The sequence below is a fragment of the Somniosus microcephalus genome, chromosome 21 (genome assembly GCF_052327205.1).
Source record: "Somniosus microcephalus isolate GS21.2 chromosome 21, FLI_Smic_1.0, whole genome shotgun sequence".
Lineage (NCBI taxonomy): Eukaryota > Metazoa > Chordata > Chondrichthyes > Squaliformes > Somniosidae > Somniosus > Somniosus microcephalus.
This window is the reverse complement of record NC_141007.1, coordinates 59,175,512-59,196,342: the sequence shown is the minus strand read 5'-3', so window position 1 is coordinate 59,196,342 and position 20,831 is coordinate 59,175,512. Positions and strand designations below refer to the sequence as shown.

At 46.7% G+C, this 20,831-nt stretch overlaps 1 long non-coding RNA gene across 2 annotated transcripts in view; it reads right to left on the bottom strand.

Annotated features, from left to right (window-relative positions):
• LOC147102858 (uncharacterized) overlaps positions 1 to 20,831 on the bottom strand; it is a 456,768-nt gene that overhangs the window by 74,176 nt on the left and 361,761 nt on the right. The gene's annotated exons all lie outside the window — the stretch shown is intronic.

Genomic DNA, 20,831 nt, shown 5'->3' with positions numbered 1-20,831 from the left:
GGTCAAACTGCACCTTGAACATTGGGTGAGAAATTGATTATGGAGTGCATGCCAGAAATATGAGGCACAAAGCACGTCCCAAATTGGGCCTCAGCCCTCAACGTAATAATTCTGGTGAGCTGCAGACACCAGTTAAACGTTCAGAGGCAGCTTGCTGCAGACCAATTTGTGGTGGCTGCAAAACCAGCAGCGATCCTCAGGTGGGTCTTGTGAGGAGATCTTATAGAAGAATACAAGATATTAAGTGGCACAGTTAAGGTTAATCTGGAATACTACTACAGGGTATGCCAGGATACTAGAACAAGGAGGCATAGGTTAGAATTGGTGGATGGAAAATTAAGAACATATTGTGGCGTACCGATCACAGAAAGGACACAATCCGCTTTCCGGTCCGTAGACTATAAATCAGGCGTCATGCCTTTAAGAAGGATCACACCTTTAAGAAACTCGATCTGCAACATAGTTAAGCCCAGAGCGGGGGAGGGGCAGTGAAAGCTGTGCACTGATGAAAGGCAGTCATACTTTGTGTAGTCTCTGACTCCATTTTGTGTTCAGCATGCAGCCTCAACAATTAAACATTTTCTGTTGAACCTCTCCGAGTTCAGTATTTTTTGCTAGGAGTACGTAGACTCCTACAATATATTAGAAAATGCTTCTTCATGCAAGGAGTCAGCAACACTTGGAATGGTCATCCAAGCAGGCTAGTGGAGGCAAAAGCCTTAGACTCATTCAAGAGTCAGTTACCTAATGTGTCCAGGGGAATGTAAGCCTTTTCTTTGGATCTACATTCCATCTGGATGAGCTAAGATGTATCAAATAGCCTCCCTCTTCTGTAACTATAATCTTGTGATGGTGCGAGCTCATTTTTGCTCCCCGTTTCCCTCTCCCCGCCCCACTCCTTCCCACTGCTAGATTCCAGCCTCAAGCTCTCATGCATATAAGGGCTGGACTTTTCCAATCATCCAATTTGCCTCTGAATCAGCAATGGCAACAAGCCAGCATGAAAATGCAATAAATATCAGCTTCCTTTTTCCAGAATCATGATTCCTACTTGCACTGAGACCACAACTATGCACCAACTCTTGCTAATGGTTAATTGTCGTATGAGACTTTTTTTGGAACATGGGGCATTCCAACAAAGATTACTTCTGCGGCCCATATACTATTTTAACAGCAAGCATGTCCCATTATCAATCTTTTGCACTGGTACCACTCCTCTCATGGGTCAATGCTGTTCATATGCAAACCGTGTAGGGCCGGCCATATGCTGTAGGCTTTGCACACTGTATTAACTGGAGGCCTGTACTGGTAAAATCAAAACCATCTAATCTTACAGCAGGTTAATCCGCAGAGAGAGTCTCCTCCCTTCATGGTCATGACAATACATGTGCAAAAAATAATATTTTATGCTAATTACAGTACGTAGCCGATTACCAGGAACAATGTAAAAGATGCCAACACTGCTGTTGTACTTGTGCCATGTACAACAGGCACCTCAAAACACTGGAGAGGTACCACCAACACTGCCTCCACAAGATCCTGCAAATCCATTGGCAGGATAGGCGCACCAACATCAGTGTTCTCACTCAGGCCAACATCCCCAGCATCGAAGCTTTGACCACGCTCGATCAGCTCCGATTGACGGGCCACACCGTCCGCATGCCCGATGCAAGACTCCCAAAACAAGCGCTCTATTCGGAGCTCCGACGCGGCAAGAGAGCTCCAGGTGGGCAGAGGAAACGCTTCAAGGACACCCTCAATGCCTCCTTGAAAAAGTGCAACATCCCCACCGACACCTGGGAATCCCTGGCCCAAGACCGCACAAAGTGGAGGAGAAGCATCCGGGAAGGCACCGAACACCTCGAGTCTCTTCACTGGGAGCAAGTGGAAGCCATGCGCAAACAGCGGAAAGAGCTCACATCAACCCAAGCACCCAACCCGCCCGCCCCTTCAACCACCATCTGTCCTACCTGTGACAGAGACTGTAGGTCCCACATTGAACTCATCAGTCATCTGAGAACTCATTTTTAGTGTGGAAGCAAGTCATACTGGCTTCCGAGGGACTGCCTAAGAAGACTTGTATCAGTACGTTGGTACAACATACACTTCCGATTTTATTCTGTACCAGCTTCCACATCACTTTCATTCCAGATTGAAGTTGGTTGCTCACACTTATTCCACAGAGCGACCTGTGTTATCTAAATTTGGCTCATGAATTCCATTGTGATGTAGGTCACCAATGTGGCATCAAGCAACAGCACGACATTAGGGAAATAAAACACTCTCGGGGTCTATGTTTTTTCTTCTACTTTAGAATTAGGTTAAAGACAATGGAGAAAGCTTGGGTGTTCACTGGCTAATAAAAGATAAAAATGAGACAGCTATAATTTATTGGCTGTGGCATGCCTTATTATTCCTTAACATGTTTAGCATTAGCAAGGGCCACAGCTGCTTGCATGGTCAGTACTGAGCCATAGAGTGTCCCCAGCAGACTCTGTTCGCATTTGTTGTGCACAGGTAGTCTATGGGTTACGTTTTACAAAAACAGTTGAAAATGCAAGTTTACTCAAGGATTAATCACCATCGAAGTGAAATTCCAGGCATCAGGGGCGAGAGGGCACAAATCCACCATTATCTGGGTGGGCAAGGGTTGAACATGGGGGTGGGACCCAGTGATGCCAGATCACCTCCCCTTTTTCCTCACATCAAGAATTCTGAGTGAAGCATGGCAGGTGTTTAATGTCTGCCCGTAAATGGGATGGGGTCAGAGTAGATCCATGGAATGAGCAGAAATTCTTCTCTACCCCAGATCCACCACCAAAAGAATTTTGGGGTTTGTATCTTTATTGGTGATAATTCAGCTCCCTCACACTTAGGCTCAGTAGCTCATTTAAGTCGTGAGTCCAGAATCGATACCATTATCCCTCACTTTTTAAACAAAGATGTTCTAAAAAAAAGAATCAAAAGAAATACAGAAATAAATCAAAGAATATTAGTAGTTTATTACCACTTGATTTTTTTAGTGACATTCAAAATGCAATCTAATAGTCATATCTGTAAAAATGTACGAACTTATTTCAGAAACCTTTGAGGATAGAAAATAAATATGCAGATTGAAAACTACAGATTAGTCAGATGTGAAAGGGTCTATCTAATGAAGGTTTTTTTTGGGGGGGAAAGGTCCTATTAAAGATTACTGTCCTCTTTACTTTAGTGATCGATAGCTGCACTGAAAATAATCTTCGAAAGCCTCTCTTGCTTTGTATTAACTATCGGGGCACCTTGAAGCAGAAAGGGATTGCAGGGCTACTGCACATGCAGGCTAAAAAACACAATCATTCAGAAAAACATCTTGTTTTCCACATTCTGTTGCTTCTGGAGAGCGCATTTTAAATAAGGGATATTTAGGCTTTGGGCCCAGAACAAAATGCCTCCGTTCCCAACGTCTCTATTGCAGCCACTTTTTTTTTTGCTGCTCAACTTCCTATTGTGACAAAATGCTAATAAAGCACGTCAACACTGCCAATGGCCAAGCACTCATCTGAAAGTATTTGTCAGGCATAATGATGGCAAACTCTCCTGAGTCCATCAGGATGCGGTTTCCAGAGGCCGCCCTCCCCGGCCCCTGCTTCAAATTGTATTGATGTAGTTAATTACTGCTGAATAGCACTCCAGATTCCCATGGTTGTCAGCGTACCTCTGCCTGCCCTCCCCTAGGCATTGTTCGAGGGGATTAGTGATTGTCCCCAGGCTGAAGCTGGGGATACAGGCTTTCATAACTGACTCATCACGGCCCTTCCTTTCTCAGCTGCTTCTTGTTTGATTTTACATGTCAGAGTGAACGAAGAGATAAACCATCATCTCGCGGTGTCTTCAGCTTTCCGATCCGCTCTCTCCTGTTACCTTCCCCCCCTCCCCCCGCTTCGCTCATAATGTGAAAGAAAGATGTCATTTTTGAAGCTGTTGCAGTGAACAGTTGAATATCTTTAAGCAAGATGGACTGTATCTGCCACTTAATTGCATAATCCGCCAAACCGCTGAGTTTAAAGACATGCAATTTCTCCTAGCATTTCAATGTATTGAACACGTTAACATCTCTATAAACTGCTGATTTGCATAAAATGTTGGTTTTCGGTTCGATTCCAACTCACCTATTTGCCAAATTTAGCTCTGTTTCTAATCTGATATCACCAGCAAGAATCACGTTTCCCACTAAGCTGACAGACAGAGCAGCAGGTTTTAGGCTGAAATCTCAATAAATGCAGAAATAAAATGCTCCATTGTTTCACGATTTTGTACTGTTGCCGCAACATTCTTTAGAAATGGCAGACCCAATACAGAAATGTAAATGTTTGTAGCAAGGAATTTGACGTGAGACGCACACTAATCCTCCTTTCCTTCCAATGGAGATCATATCATTGCATAACCTGCTTAATTTCATACAAGCCCCCAGTCCCAGTGCTGTGCGATTAACGGAGAGGCACTATAATTAATAAACAAAACCTTTGCTATCTGCACCCATTGTGTGTATCCTTGGTAATGCAATACTATCGGTGTAAACTCCTATTCAATGAATGCATGATTCGGACCCAGATTCTACATTTGTGTTGCTCTCCAAATATCTTACAATCTCATTCTGTACATTTCTTACATCCTGATAAGAGTAAAAAGTCTTACTTTATATCAAGTAAATGGTGAACATACTATGCCATAAAGCAAAGATTCTTCTTATACACTATAATTTTTCCCAAAGTGAAGTGCCCCTGAAGTAATTTAACCTCACCACAGAGATCATATGTACTTAGCTTGTGTAGTGTACTCTTATTTACAGCACAGAAACAGGCCATTTGGCCCAACAGGTCTATGCCAGTGTTTATGTTCCACACGAGCCTCCTCCCACCCTTCTTCATCTAACCCAAGTAACATATCCTTTATTCCTTTCTCCCTCATGTGCTTATCTAGCTTCCCCTTAAATGCATCTATACTATTCGCCTCAACCACTCCCTGTGGTAGCAAGTTCCACATTCTCACCATTCTCTGGGTAAAGAAGTTTCTCCGGAATTCCCTATCGGATTTATTCGTGACGATCTTATATTTATGGCCCCCTAGACTTATTTTATTTTTTAAAAATTTTAAAGTAGGGACAATGGGCTGACTATTTTATCTTTCTGCTAATTTTATCACCTCCTGACGTTGTTTACTTCTTGCCAGGGTATTGTTCCAAGGGCACTGCCTGCCCTCCCGTACCCCATCCAATTGCCCATTTTTCATGTGCAAGCCTAGACAGTGACCGCCGGCAGACTGTTTGACCATGATGGACCTCACAGTCAAACCTGATCCTGTTCAGATCGCTCATCCACAATCATGCAAGTTTCAGCAGGGAACTCTTGATGGTGATCAGGAGCAGAAAGCCTGGCTGATTTTCCCTTCCCTCACCGAGGGCCATGGAAGTCAGCTGCCGAGCCCACCACTGCCCGTGCTAAGATTGGATAATTCAGCACAGATCAGGAATCAAACTTGCAACTTTGTTCACTGACTAAGTTCACCAGGCGATCGGGGGAGCACGCTAAACTTATGAGCTTCAATTTTGAGAGACCGGCAAAATCTGTGCCAGGAATGGCTGGTTGCCAAGGCCCAAACTAGCCCACAGCGCACTGAGGTCACTGTGCCCAATTTTGCGGGGTCAGCTCATTTGAATAATCAGCATAAGGTTCCACCCCAGCTTTGGCCGTGCGCCAACAGCTAGCCTAATGGGGAATGTACAATATCTGGTCAGTAGATGAAGTTTAAAGGGATGTGCGCAGTTAAAGATACAAAGCTGCCGATGGAACAGACATTGTTTCAGCCTTCATAAAACTTCAAATTTAATTTTAAATATTTGTTGGCCTTTGCCAAGACTGGTGAAAGAGATGCCAAGCAAAAATTAAGTGCAAAGAAAACCACAATGGAGGCATAAAACAAAATCTATGGGCAAGTGACATATCCATACAGCACCCTATCCACTGATTGTCGTAAAGTGAGAGCAAAGATATTGGCCCTGGTTGGCATTTCAGGGTACCCTCTGCAGGTGGGAACTGTGCCCGTCAGGAGTTGGCAGGAGATTCAAAAGGTCCATATATGCACAAATGTAATGTGCTATACTTTGCACTCTTAGAAACCTTGGCTCTTTAGAAATGTTCTGTGCCCTATTGAGTTGATGCCGCCTTTCCGCAGGCAAAGTACTGAACGCATTGCTCCTTGCAAACAAGGCCTCTGCCACTTACGTGATGCATCTGTGGACAGCCAACTGATTGAGTTGGCATATGTCGTGGGTGGTGGCTCGGAAGGATCCAGCGGCATAGAAGTTTAATGCATGCCCAAAAGAGAAGCCATCCTTGTCGTGAAAGTTGTCTGCAGGTCAGCCTCCAAGAGTTGGCACAACTATGTGGCTGCCCTTTGTGAAACAGAGGTGCCAACGGAAGGTCATCTCTGATGCACCCAGGACGGACTGTCTTGGGCAGTAAATATGGGTCCTGAGATCGGACATAACGTACATAATGGTCCTAAGTTTGTGGTCGGAGGCTTCCGAACCGCAAGAAAAATACGAACCTACCCGATGGTCCCGGAGATTCATGGACTCGCACTCCTGGGCCTGTAGGCATACGCCTGCATAAAGGCCCACGTAGCCCAGGGGTGCACATGGTTCACTAGTGCCCCTGGGATCACGTGGGCCAGCCTAACCAGTCAAAAAAGGGGGATCCCCATTATGCTTATGGAGATTGCATTTATGTACAGAATCTCCATAAGCATGAATAGGAATCGCCTAAAAAACAGAATTACACACCAGTTAAATAAAAGTCAATCATTACATGTTCAAAATTAATTAAAATACAATTAAATTAATCATTTAAAACAAAAATCCAATTTTTTGAAAAATAAATTTAAACCTTTTAAAGGGTCTAAAAATAACCTATAACTAATTTTAAAGATTTTGGGGGGGAAATTTTGGTTGCTTTGCGCCTCCCGTTACAGGGCGCAAAGCAACTAGCACCCGTGTGCGGCACTGCTAACGCCTCCCACGAAATTCAGCAGGCGGTTAGCGGCGGTAGCGGCGCTACACCTCCAGCGATGACGTCATTGCTGTGCGCAGCAGCCCGGCCGCAAACATGGCTTGCGCCCCCTGACCTACCACCGTCGCTATGAGCGACAGGGTCAGAGGGGCGTTCGTGCAGCCAGGGCAGCGAGAATTAAGGGGCAGATGCCGGGCGACCATTTTTTTTGGGCCGCCTGCCAGCACCTGCTCCCTCTCGCTTCCTGCTGCGGGGTGCTGGCCGCGATCCGTCAGCCCGGCACTCCTCTTGAGTGCCGGGCTCTTTTGCAAGCACTCCGCTCCCTGGTGGCCCAGCAGGGCCCCGGTGCGCGCTGCGCTAGGCCCCTCCCCTTTAATCAGGGGAGGGAGGCCTGCAGTACCATGGCGCTACGTGCCGGCGCGCGTGGCGCAGTTGCATGTAGCGCCGCAATATTCCATGGGAGCACCCCAAGAGGGAGGGGAGTGCTTCCAGTAGCACCCCGCCTCCTGCTTGGGGCGCTACCATTGAATTTCGGGCATGGGGGGGGACGCTAACTTTTCTGGCAAAATGGGCGCCCCAAAGGGGGCGTGAGCCAATTTTCCCCCTTTATGTTTAAATAATTTATTTAAATGATTGTAATATTTATTTAAACTCTTACGCTGGTAAAGGAAGACTCTACACCTGCTTTTACCAGGCGTTAGCGTTTCACTGGCATTCGCTGGGCAGTAGTTCTCCGCCAGCGTATATCCATTTCCCGGGGATGCGGTGGATCGGTCAAGCTGAAACGTGACAGATCGCAAGTTCCAGGTTTTCACGCATGCGCAGTGCATGTGGAAACCCGGAACTTGCGGGGCACTTACACGGTCATCGGCCCCAGAAAATCCGGGCCCATATGTGAGCTATAGTCACACCTGCCTTTCTTTGCTCCTCAGAAACAGCTCTTCCTCCTCCAAATCTAGGAGCGCCAATAGGAATTCCCACTTGTTAAATCCGTGAATCTTGATGTATGGTGTCCTTCAAGAAATAGACAGAGACTGCAGAGGAACAATCAACAGGCGTTTACTGGATGAGGGTTACTCTAAACTAACAGTACAGATCCCTACTCAGGGTTTATATACAGATGTGGTCACTGCCGGTACTACAGTATACAGGAGCTGTATAAAGTAGTTCTCCCCTTAAAGGTACATACACTACAATTCCTCCCCTTTTAGATTAACAGTACCATAACATTCATTTAACAATTAACACTTTTAACATGCAACATTAACTGAAAATAGTCCATTTATAAATTCAGTCTTTGGGGCGGCTTCCTGATCCTTTCTGGATAGCACCTTTCCTGAGTATCTTGCTCTTGGTGCGGAGGCGATTCTGGCCCCCTGTCGTCGGTTGGTTCATCAGCTTCCGATGCTACTGTTTCTGGGGTAGATGCTACCTGTATATTGGGTTCATCACCAGGTACGCGAGACATGGGGTTGATTCGTTCCTGTGACTCTAGGATCTAGTCGACATGGCGTCTTACAATGTTCTCCCCAACATCCACTGTGTACATTAGTAGCCCCTGCCGTGTGCATATCGTTCCTGGTTGCCATTTCTCTGTTCGGTAGTCGCGGGCCAAGACTGGTTGCCCTACATTGAAGCTCCTTGTCGGCTTCTCATTGATGTGCTGGAATTACTTATTCTCAACATCTCTTCCTACATTTGGTCTGAGCAAATCCATACGAGATCTCAACCTTCGGTTAAAGAACATCATGGCCGGGGTCTGGTTGGTGACTGCGTGTGTCGCATTTCTGTAGGCTAACAGGAAATTGTTCACCTTATGTTGCAGTGGAATGTCGTCATCGCACATGGCCCTTACTGCTTTCTTAAAGGTTTGTACGAACCTCTCAGCCAATCCATTTGTGGCTGGATGATATGGGGCGGATGTGTAATGCTTTACCCCATTCCTCTTCATAAATCTTCGAAACTCCTCGGACACAAACTGTGGTCCGTTATCAGAGCAAATCTGCTCTGGCAAGCCGTTCCTGGCAAATATCGTCCGTAGGACTGCAATAGTTTTCTCCGTGGTGGTGGAGGACATTTTGATCACCTCAGGCCATTTCGAGTGCGCATCCACGGCTATTAAAAGCATTGAGTCCATGAATGGACCAGCAAAATCAATATGCACCCCTTGCCATGGAGATGAGGGCCACGCCCATGGGTGTAGAGGGGCATGAGGTGGTGCATTTTGGACCTTCTGGCATCCTGAGCAGCTCTTTGTCAGGTCCTCGATTTGCTGATCGATCCCCAGCCACCACACATAAGCCCTAGTAAGGCTTTTCATTTTCACCCCTCCCAGATGGCCTTCGTGAAGCTCATTGAGCACTCTCTCCCTTAACTTGGGTGGAATTACCACTCGGGATCCACACATCAAGGTCCCCTGGCATACTGACAGCTGTTCTCTTCGGGATGAGAATGCTGGCAACAGTGAGTCGGCATGTGTTGGCCATCCCTTCACCGTCAAGTCATATACCCGAGACAGTGTCGGGTCATTTCGGGTCTCCTTCTCTATATCAGCGTTAGTTACAGGCAAGCCTTCAATTATAGTCGAATGAAATATTTCGACAGGGCCCACTGCTGGTGCTTCCTCCGCAGTAGGCAGTGGCAGGCGTGATAGCCCATCAGCGTTTCCATGCTGTTTCGTGCCCTTATACTCGATTCCATATTGGTTCGCCCCTAGAAAAAGGGACCATCTTTGTAGCCGTTGCGCAGTCATCACCGGAACGCCCTTCTTTGGATTAAAGATGGAGACAAGTGGTTGGTGGTCAGTCAGCAAGGTAAACTTCTGCCCATGCAGATACTGGTTGAACGTTTTCACTCCCCACACTAGGCTGAGGGCCTCCCTGTCAATCTGGGCATAGTTACGCTCGGCTTTGGTTAGTGATCATGACGCAAAGGCTATTGGCCTCTCTGAGCCGTCTGAGAATTTGTGCGACAGCACCGCTCCTATGCCATAAGGTGATGCATCACACGCCAACCGAATTGGTAGTGCTGGGTTGAAATGAGCCAACACCTCTTTTGATGTGATCAATTCTTTGCTCTTCTGGAAAGCTCGTTTACATTCGTCATTCCACTTCCATGGTACCCCCGTTTGCAGTAGGGTGTTCAGTGGGTGTAGTACGGTAGACAAATTTGTCAAGAACTTATGGTAGTAGTTCACCAGCCCGAGGAGCGACCTCAGTTGTGACACATTTTCCGGTGCTGGAGCCTTGACTACTGCCTCAATCTTTTCAGGGGACTTATGTAACCCCTCTTCATCAATAACGTGGCCACAATACGAGATCTGCTTCTGGAAAAACTCGCATTTGTGGCGATTAGCTCGGAGCCCATATTCCTTCAATCTAGTGAGCACCTGCTCCAGGTTGGCGAGGTGATCACTGTCATTTTCACCCATGACCAGGATGTCATCCAAATAACACTGGGTCACTGGAATCCCTTGTAGGACTTGATCCATTGCCCTTTGCCAAATAGCCGGAGCTGATGCTACCCCGAACACCAGCCGGTTGTATTGGTAGAGACCTTTATGAGCGTTGATCGTGAGGTACTGTTTCGAGGCTTCTTCTACCTCCATTTGCAGGTACGCCTGGGCCAGATCAATCTTAGTGAAGTGTTTCCCTCCAGATAGCGAGGCGAAAATATCTTCAATCCGCGGAAGCGGATATTGTACCGTGTGAAGGACTGGGTTCACTGTCACCTTAAAGCCCCCACAGATGCGAACCTTCTTTGGTTCCCCAGGCGCATTACTCAATGACCTCTTCATTACAGGAATGATGGGTGTAGCCCACTCGCTCCAGTCCACTTTGGACAGTACTCCTGAATGTTCCAAACCTTCCAGCTCTGCTTCGACGGCTGGGCGGATTGCATAAGGCACCGGTCTGGCCTTAAAAACTTTGGGCTTGCATTTTCCTCTATTTTGATCGTCACTGTTAAGCCTTTTAGTGTTCCGAGTTCCTCCTGGAGCACTTCTTGTGCGTCAGTTAGCATTTTTGACAGTCGTCCAGGTGTGACTTCGTCATCCTTTTTGGCATCTACAGTCAGTGCTTGTATGGAATGCCAATCTAGCTGTATCTTCCGGATCCATTCACGTCCTAGTAGTGGTGGTCCTCCCTCTGGCAATACATATAGGTCCATTTTTGGTGTTTCCTTGCCGTTATATATAACGTTCACCCTTATTTTTCCTTTGGGGTAGACTTTTTGCCCCGTGTACATCTTCAAGACGATCTCTGTATCTCTCAAGGGTATATGTGAGAATAGCCGCTTGTAGTCCCTTCGGTTTATGACTGTTAGGGCTGATCCTGTGTCCAATTCCATTTTCACTTGGACTCCTGCTATCTTGAGCGTGACCCAGATAGTTTGGTGATCCTCCGTTTTGATCACATTATGTAGTTTCAGACAACCCAGCTCCTTGCTTCCGGAGTCTGTATCCCTTTTCTGTTCGTCTGAACTACTCTCCGTCACCTTATGTACCTTCTTGTACTTCTCCTGTGGAGATTTCTTGCTGCTGGTTTTCTTTTCCGACCTGCAGACTCTTGCTATGTGTCCTACTTTTCCACACTGTCTGCACACTTGGTCCTTGAACCAGCAATCCTTATGGTCGTGTGTTGTTCTGCCGCAGCGATAGCACTTCACTGTTCCGTATGACATTTCATTTGTGCCATATTCTTGCGGTCTCCGTTGTATCTCTGCTGTGCCCCGTGCTGCTGCTTCATGTGATACTGCTAGGGTTGCAAAGGGGTGGAAAGTTTCCGGTAAATTTCCCACGGGAAGTTTAGCTTGGGAATTTTGGGAATTTTGCCCAAAAAAGCACATGCTAGCATAATATTGTTTTTTTTGTATTTCTTTCTTTTTTTTCCACAGGTCCTCTCTTAAAATTACTAACAGAGATGGAATCTTAATTATTAAGGAATTTCTTAATCAATATATGTTTATCTTCTTACTTGGCTTGTTTTAATAATTACAAGTTTTGTGTGTGACTGTGAACAAATGTGTCCTGATTGGTTGGATGAGTGGATGAGCGATTAGCTCCCTCTATTTGTAATATTTGCATATCGAATTGTGATTGGCCTGCAGGCATCTGTAAGACTGCTATAGTTTTTTTAAGATCCAGGTTAGGGGCCCTGAGGGAAGTCATTTTGTTTTCTGCTGATGTTGTGATGATGCAGTAAGTAAATCAGACTTTATACCAAATAAACCAGTTATTTGTTGAACTCTGTTGTCCTTCAATTTAAAATATACAAAATAATACACTATTGGTGATGTAGCGTCGTGTGTGTACAGGTCATGCTTCCATCACATGGAGCATCAGCAAAAATGTACTCACCTTGTTGCAATCGTGCTGATCGACCGCAGTTCGACACAGAGATGAATGCCCTTTATTTCTCTGCATAGAACAATGCCACGTTTACCGTCGGATGTGTGGAAGCATTTTACCCCAGGCATTAAAGATGGAAAGACTGTGTACATGTGCAAACACTGTAGAAAGCCATATGTAAAGAATGCCACAAAGATGCAGCAGCATTTATCCAAATGCAACAACTTCACTCAAAGCTCACAGCAGTCAGCCCAGAGTTCCTCTGCTTTAGATGATGGTTCTCATTCAGCATCAGGCTCCTTATCATCAGCAACTCCTGGCCCACTCGGAAGGTTCTTTGATACAATGGATAACCATAGCCAGAAGAATGCAGATGAGTGCCTTGCTCGAGCTGTATATGCAACAGGCTCACCCCTCATGCTCACAGCCAATGTGTACTGGAAGAGATTTTTCAATGTTATTCGCCCTGCATACTGTCCTCCCACCAGACATGCTTTGTCTACTTATTTGCTGGAGGCTGAGTATAACAGAGTCCAAGGAAAGCTCAAAGACACAAAGGACAACAGACACACAGGCACATACATTGCTGATGAGCTGAAAGCGGTCATCAACGATCTTGGATCACAAAAGGTCTTTGCAGTAGTTACTGACAATGCTGTGAATATGAAGGCTGCTTGGGCTCAAGTGGAGGAGGCCTACCCTCATATTACGTCTATTGGGTGCGCAGCTCATGGGCTTAACCTGCTCCTCAAGGACATCATGGGTTTGAGAGCCATGGAAGCACTGTACAAGAGAGCCAAGCAAGTTGTTAAGTATGTCAGGGGAAAACAGGTAGTTGCAGCAACCTACAACTCCAAGCAAATGACAAAGAACAAGAACACCACACTGAAGCTGCCCAACAACACTAGATGGGGTGGTGTTGTCATAATGTACAACAGCCTTCTGGAGGGTAAGGAGTCGCTGCAAGAAATGGCAATATCCCAGTCTGGGGATATGGAAACCACCATCAAGAAAATACTGCTGGATGATGTGTTTTGGGAGAGAGTGGTTAGCAGCCTTAAACTACTCTCACCAGTAGCATCTGCAATTGCTCAGATTGAAGGAGATGACGCTGTCTTGTCAGATGTTCTCAGGCTTTTTACTGATTTAAAAGAACAAATCAGCATTGCCCTACCCACATCCCTGCTGCTCAAAGCAGAGGAGAAGGCAATTGTTCAATTCATACAGACGCGTCAAGAATTTTGTGTCAAGCCGATTCATGCTGCAGCATACATGCTGGACCCAAAGCATGTTGGGAGACCAATACTTTCTGGAGAACAGATCAACAGCGCTTACAGTGTGATTTCTACCCTCTCACACCATCTCAATCTGGATGTGGGCAAAGTTCTGGGAAGTCTGGCAAAGTTCTCTACCAAGCAAGGTCTTTGGAATGGGGATGGGATATGGGAATCATGCAAGCATATCAGTGCACATACCTGGTGGAAGGGACTTTGTGCATCTGAGGCCCTGTCACCTATTGCATCGATGATACTCCAAATCCCACCTTCATCAGTGGCCTCTGAACGAAACTGGTCACTTTTTGGGAATACGCATACAAAGGTGCGCAACAGGCTGACTAACAAGAGAGTGGAGAAACTGGTGGCTATCCGGGCGAACCTACAACTTATTGAGCCAGATACAGAAGTGTCCACCACACAGCTAGACAGTGACACAGAGAAGGAAATGGACACGTCAGAGCCAGAGTCAGAGAATCAGGAGGAGCAATGAGGAGTAGAAGACTCAGAAGACTCATGAGTAGAAGACTCAAAGGGACAAAATAAGGACAAATTACAGGCTAAATAAGCTGACGCTCTTTTTATTTTATTTTAGATGGGTCTTTTTTGTGGGGGTTCAATAAAGTTCAAAATTATAACCTAAATAAAGTTTTGAAAGCCTGTTTTTATTTGTATGGAACAGTATGTCTATTTTGACGACAAAGATAATATAAGGGTCAGAGACAAAAACCATCAGTGTGCAAAAAAACTCTAAATTCCCATAAATTCCCAAAATTCCCATAAATTCCTGAAAATTCCCATGGAAAGTTTCCTCTTTTAAAAATTCCCAGAATTTTGCAACCCTAGATACTGCCATGCTGAAAGCCTTGTCCAGCGTAAGATCCTTTTCTGATAGAAGCCGTTTCTGGGTTCCTTCACTTTGAAGCCCACACACAAACTTGTCCCTTAAAGTATCTGCTAGTCCCGTTCCAAACTGGCAGTGTTTCGATAGCTTGCGCAGTTCCGTTAAATACTCAGCATTACTTTCATCTTTATGCTGGTTCCTTTTGTGAAACTTAAATCTTTCTGTTATCAGCAGCGGTGTGGGGTTTAAGTGGTCCTGTAGGATTGACACTATATTTTCAAAATTCTTTTCCGCTGGTTTCTCTGGGGTTACTAGGTTTCGCAGTAAGCCATACATTTTTGCACCCATTGAATTCAACAATACCAGCGCTTTCTTGTCATCTGGCACTTCATTTGCCTTGCAGTACACTTCTATGCATTCTACATATGTCGCCCAATCTTCGACTTCATTGTTGAACGCTGTGACACTGCCACTCTTCGGCATCCCCGGGTGTGGTTAGACTGGCTAAAAATGGCGTCTCCCGCGCTCTCCCTTCTTCTCCGCTGTGGCTCAAAAATGGCGTCTCCCGCGCTCTCCCTTCTTCTCCGCTGCGGCTCAAATGGCGTCTCCCACGCTTTCCTTTCTTCCCCCGTGGACGCTGCTCAGCCCTTGAACACTGGCTGCGCTCTGCGTGTTTTCCTGCGCGCCTCTCTCGTTGACGCCGCTCGGTCCTGAAACCCGGCTGAGCCCTGTGTGCTTTACCCTCTCTCTCTGCTCCCGTCGACGCTGCTCGGCCTTTTCCTGTGCCGTCGGTCGGCTCTAGCCGCCGCTGTGCGGGAAGGGTCTGCGCCGTACCTGTTGCCAGCCCGCCTCGCTGGAGTCTCCGCCGGATGGTCGATGCCCATGCCTCTGGAATCGGCCTTCCTCTGCAGAGTTGCAGGTAGGTTCGAATCGACTCGTCGCCAATGTTAAATCCGTGAATCTTGATGTATGGTGTCCTTCAAGAAATAGACAGAGACTGCAGAGGAACAATCAACAGGTGTTTACTGGATGAGGGTTACTCTAAACTAACAGTACAGATCCCTATTCAGGGTTTATATACAGGTGTGGTCACTGCCAGTACTACAGTATACAGGAGCTGTAAAAAGTAGTTCTCCCCTTAAAGGTACATACACTACACCACTCTGGCCACTTTGGCTGCTGCAAGCAAAATAACAGCAAAACTGAAGAAAACCAAACAGCAGCAAAAGTCAATGCACCAATAAAAATGCAGGCAAAGCAATATAGTAAATTTGAAAAAATGAGCTTGCCTCCCGATACTCGCCTTTAAGGAGCCAGGTCACCCATACATTGCCATGTGTGTTTCAAATAGACGAGCAGCGATACAGATGAGAAAGTCGTAAGACCCATTGAGGCATCAATTTAAATGAAATTGGGTGCCTGAAGGAGGCTTGCACTGGCCATCAACCTCAGCTTTCTCATGGTCTTAAACTGTGGCCTGCTGCTAATCAGCAACGTTAACCTGCGTGTCCGATTCCATTACCCGACATCCCAGCACAGCCTCGTAAAATAGGAACAGCAGACCAATGAAAAGCAATTGTTTTAAATTCCTCTGTTTTCAATATCTCCGAGATGAAAGGGATTTTAAAACGGTTTTCGTTGGAATGGACTCGCCTGACAGTTTTAACAAAACAAATGATCAAGTCAGGCAACTTTGAAGTTAAAACTGTACTGGCGTGTGCAAGCTCTTTCGCTGTGGAATTCTTATTAAGTGAATGGATTACTGCAAATGGAGAAATGTTGCTGGACTTTTTCTATAATCTACTTTCTAATCGTATGAGAGTGCAGAAAATAATATTTAAGCAGCTGTTCTATCTCTGCTCATTCGTGATTAGCAGGGAGTGAATGACAAGGCTGTAATCTAATTGAAGATTTTAGATGATGTCATAAATGAGCATGTGTCTGCAAGTTATTTAACACAGGTATCCGGCATGGGTTTGGAAAAGTCGACATACCTCCAATAATTGCTGGGTAATAGGGAATTACAAAGGTGGGAACACAATACATATACCGTTATTATTGATTTATACATGTATACACAGCTACTTATGGACCTCACGCATATGTAAGTATTGATCCTGTAATTATAAGGCGTTTTGTTTACAGTGAGATACTAGGTTATTTCAAAGCCTTTTTTATAATCTAATATTCAATCTGAAAAGTGAATTCAGCACTCAAAGGATTAAATTGAGAGTGTGACCCTCTCCTCCCCCCCCCACCACACCCACCCCCCACATCCCCCCCGCCCCCAACCAGGAAGCGAGCACCATATCAAGTGTCCCACGTTTTGGGGTGCAGCATTATAAATATTTTACATACAGACAAAAACAATGAAAAGTAGATCTGATTTGTATCTTACAGTGCATTCACACTTTTTTAAAATTAGTTTATCGGATGTGGGCGTCGCTGGCAAGGCCAACATTTATTGCCCATCCCTAATTGCCCTTGAGAAGGTGGTGGTGAGCCGCCTTCTTGAACCACTGCAGTCCGTGTGGTGAAGGTACTCCCACAGTGCTGTTAGGGAGGGAGTTCCAGGATTTTGACCCAGCGACGATGAAGGATCGGCGATATACTTCTAAGTCAGGATGGTGTATGACTTGGAGGGGTACTTGGAGGTGGTGGTGTTCCCATGCGCCTGCTGCCCCTGTCCTTCTAGGTGGAAGAGGTCGCGAGTTTCGGAGGTGCTGCCAAAGAAGCCTTGGCGAATTGCTGCAGTGCATCTTGTAGATGGTACACACTGCAGCCACGGTACGCCAGTGGTGGAGGGAGTGAATGTTTAAGGTGGTAGATGGGGTGCCAATCAAGCAGGCTGCTTTGTCCTGGATGATGTCAAGCTTCTTGAGTGTTGTTGGAGCTACACTCATCCAGGCAAGTGGAAGGTATTCCATCACACTCCTTACTTGTGCCTTGTAGATGGTGGAAAGGCTTTGGGGAGTCAGGAGGTGAGACACTCGCCGCAGAATACCCAGCCTCTGACCCGCTCTTGTCTCCACAGTATTTATGTGGTTGGTCCAGTTCAGGCTCTGAAAACCCATGGGCCATGATCCTGGCTGTTACCTGGGATTGCAATCACAGATTCCCTACAACGTTGCCCCCCACCAGAGTCAGAGGGAAGCCACTTTATGTGCACGGGGCCAGCGGGCAGCCACACCACAATGGGCACATCTCGGGCATCCGCCTACCTCATTCTGCCAGAAAGTCTAGCACTTGGCCACTTGGACCCTTTCCAACCCAACCCCCACCACCGCAACCCCCTCCTCCGGCAGCCCCCCAGAGGCCCCATTCATTGCCCTACATCAGCCCCTGGTAACATCAACTTTAAAAAAAACTTTCCTAATCTTTGGGGAATCAGGCCGCTTTCCTGGGTGGCCCACATGCATCCTTCGGAAGGCAGATATGCCTCATCTCACTCAGCAATACTGGCCTGCTGTGTTACACTGGTTACCTCATAGGCCGGGGAAGTGGGAACTCCCAGCGCCCAGACCACCTCCCTCTGCATAAGGGCATTGTAAGGGCGGAGGCTTCACCCCTTACAAGATCGAAGAGGAATTCCAAACTAAGGATGGGATTTGGCACATCTGGACCCTGACCTTCGACCAAGCCGTTCCACCGGACTGCAGCCAGAGTTTTGGCAGAACAGCCAAGGGAATTCAGCCCCACTGAGTTTAGCGTCAGTGCAAAACATTTTTGGCTTTGCACAAACACTAAGCTTGTGTTGGGTACAGCAGATGTCAAGGCCCAAACTGACTCCAAAGCAGAGCAGGATGAGACTCCCTCCTCCGGGCATCTCATTCCCCATTACTTAGCTTTTGGGTCAGACCCTAACTTCAGCTTGAGTTACACATAACTGCAGCATCAGTGCAAACAAAACTACTTCACACCGACGCTGCAGTTAATAGTGCAAATATGCCTTTATTTATTTTCTGACAGCAGTCAAGAAACTGATTCTCGGCGAGAGGAGAACAATACAAAGATTTGCAGAAAGAATGAGTCATGTATTGAGTTCCAATTTTAAAAAGATTCTTAAATTCATTATGAAAGCGGAATCCTATGAGTCAAACGATGATAACATTTTCAATTGGGTGCTTGTGATCTGTAACTCAACCAACCCACTTTGTAACACTTGAGTTACAATATCATCGGCACTCATTTCATAAATAGCATAAGTACTGCAGTCCATTGCAGTGTCAGTCTTCAGCACCAAGCAATGTACAGATGCAGATTCTGAGGGCTTAACTTGAACTCCCTTCACCTAGCGGAAACCAAGAAGTAGGGGGGGGCGGGGGGGGAGTCAAAATAAAGGGGGGACTTACCCATTCCTTTCCCGTCCCGATCTGTCCGACTGTAATTTTAAATTGCAGGCGGCAAGGACACTCACCCCAAACCGGTGGAGTCCTCTTTAAATATGCAGGCAAGGCTCCAATAACGTCATCAGGGTCTGATCTGCCATTTCAACCTGAGGCCTGCGTGTGGTGACTTGTGCGCTAGGCCAAAACCTGCTCCTCCAGGCCCCCACCAGGAAACCTTTGCCCTTCCCTGCCCTGGGCTTCAAACACTTCCCAGAGCGAGGAGGGAAGTTGAAGGGATTGTCATCGCCCAGAAGCTGACTGATGGGAAGTATTAGTGGAGTTCTGGGAGCATAAAATGTAGCGTCTTGGCTGGAGGAACTACATCACCCATCGCGACTGGGCAAGAACTCGACATCTGAGAGAGAGTAAATGAGAGGACTTTTCAAATTAAATTTAGGAATCAAACTTTTCTTTTCCTTCAGTCTAATGAAGCGTACACACCTGAAACATCTTGGTCTGCCTTTTCTCTTTACAGATGTTGACTGGCCGACTGCGTCTTTCCAGCTTTTCCTCTTTTTATTTCAGGAAGCATGCCATCATTAGTGTACTATCCAACATAAAGACCGCATACAATTTCTTAATATAAAAACTTTGATTTTCAAGCTGGAGTGGAGTGTACACTGAGAATTATTTTCCATTATAGCCATTATGAGGAATCAATTGATTGCAGACAAAAACAAAATTCATAATTAAGCACTCAGGTTCATATACAAACTGAAAAGTGTGGTAAAAATTGTGTACAAGTTACAATATTTTGACACAGCTTGTAACATTAATATTACTTCAAGGAAATGCTGCATATCTCACTAAACAGTTGAGAGTTCTAAAATTACATCAGAAACATATGACCCATAAATTCAACTTGTCTGCTCTTTCCTTTCCAATTTTTCTCCAATTAGAAATATTTGAGTCTCTGATATTTCTACTTGACCCATATTACCCATTGGTAACAGAAAATGCTGGAAATACTCAGCAGGTCAGGCAGCATCCGTGGAGAGAGAAACAGAGTTAACGTTTCAGGTCTGGGACCCTTCATCAGAACTGGAAAAAGCTGGAGATGTGACAGATATTAAGCAGGTGCAGAGACGGGGCGGGGGTGGGGGGGGGGAGTTTAAGGCCTAGAAATTCAGTTAGGGGCGCCCAGCTCGCCTGGGCGCCGGAATTACCGCTGCGCGCGGAGCCACTTGCGCCAGCGGGATATTCAGTTTCAGCGCCCCAAGTGGAAGCCGGCCGCTAAACAAGGGTTTCGGCGCCCAGCTTGGGGCGCTGAAACTGAATATCGGCGTGCAAAGTGCCGCAGCGCCACCCGCTGTGGCACGGCAGCCTGCGGTACTGCAGGCCTTCCTCTCACTCTTAAGGGGGAGGTGCCTGCAACAGCGCGATCCCCGCTCGCGAGTGCCGGCAAATGAGCCCGGCACCAAGGAGAAGTGCCGGGCTCTCTGGAAACAGCCGGCAATGCCGCGGGGGGGTGGTGTAGGAGGCCGGGGACGGAGGTGCGGGCAGGCGGCCGCCGAAAAAGCGGCCGGCCGCACCTCCACCTTAACTCGTGCCACTACCGGCACAGGTAGGCCCCGTGTACCGGTCGCTGTTTGCGGCCGGCGCGGGGGGAGGCGGCAGCGACCAAATATGGCCAGCAGGGCGATTGCGGGGCGCTGCGCACACCGATGACGTCATCGGTGGCGGCGCAGCGCTACTGGCTAACGCCGCCATTAGCGCCCCGCTAAATATCGCGGTAGGTTTGCACAGTGGCGCAAAAGCCCTCTTTGGGCGCAAACTGGTGGCGCAGGCCACTGAATTTCTAGGCCTAAGTGTTTAAGGTATTAGTGTTTGGTTCCAGACCTGAAACGTTAACTCTGTTTCTCTCTCCACGGATGCTGCCTGGCCTGCTGAGTATTTCCAGCATTTTCTGTTGTTATTTCAGATTTCCAG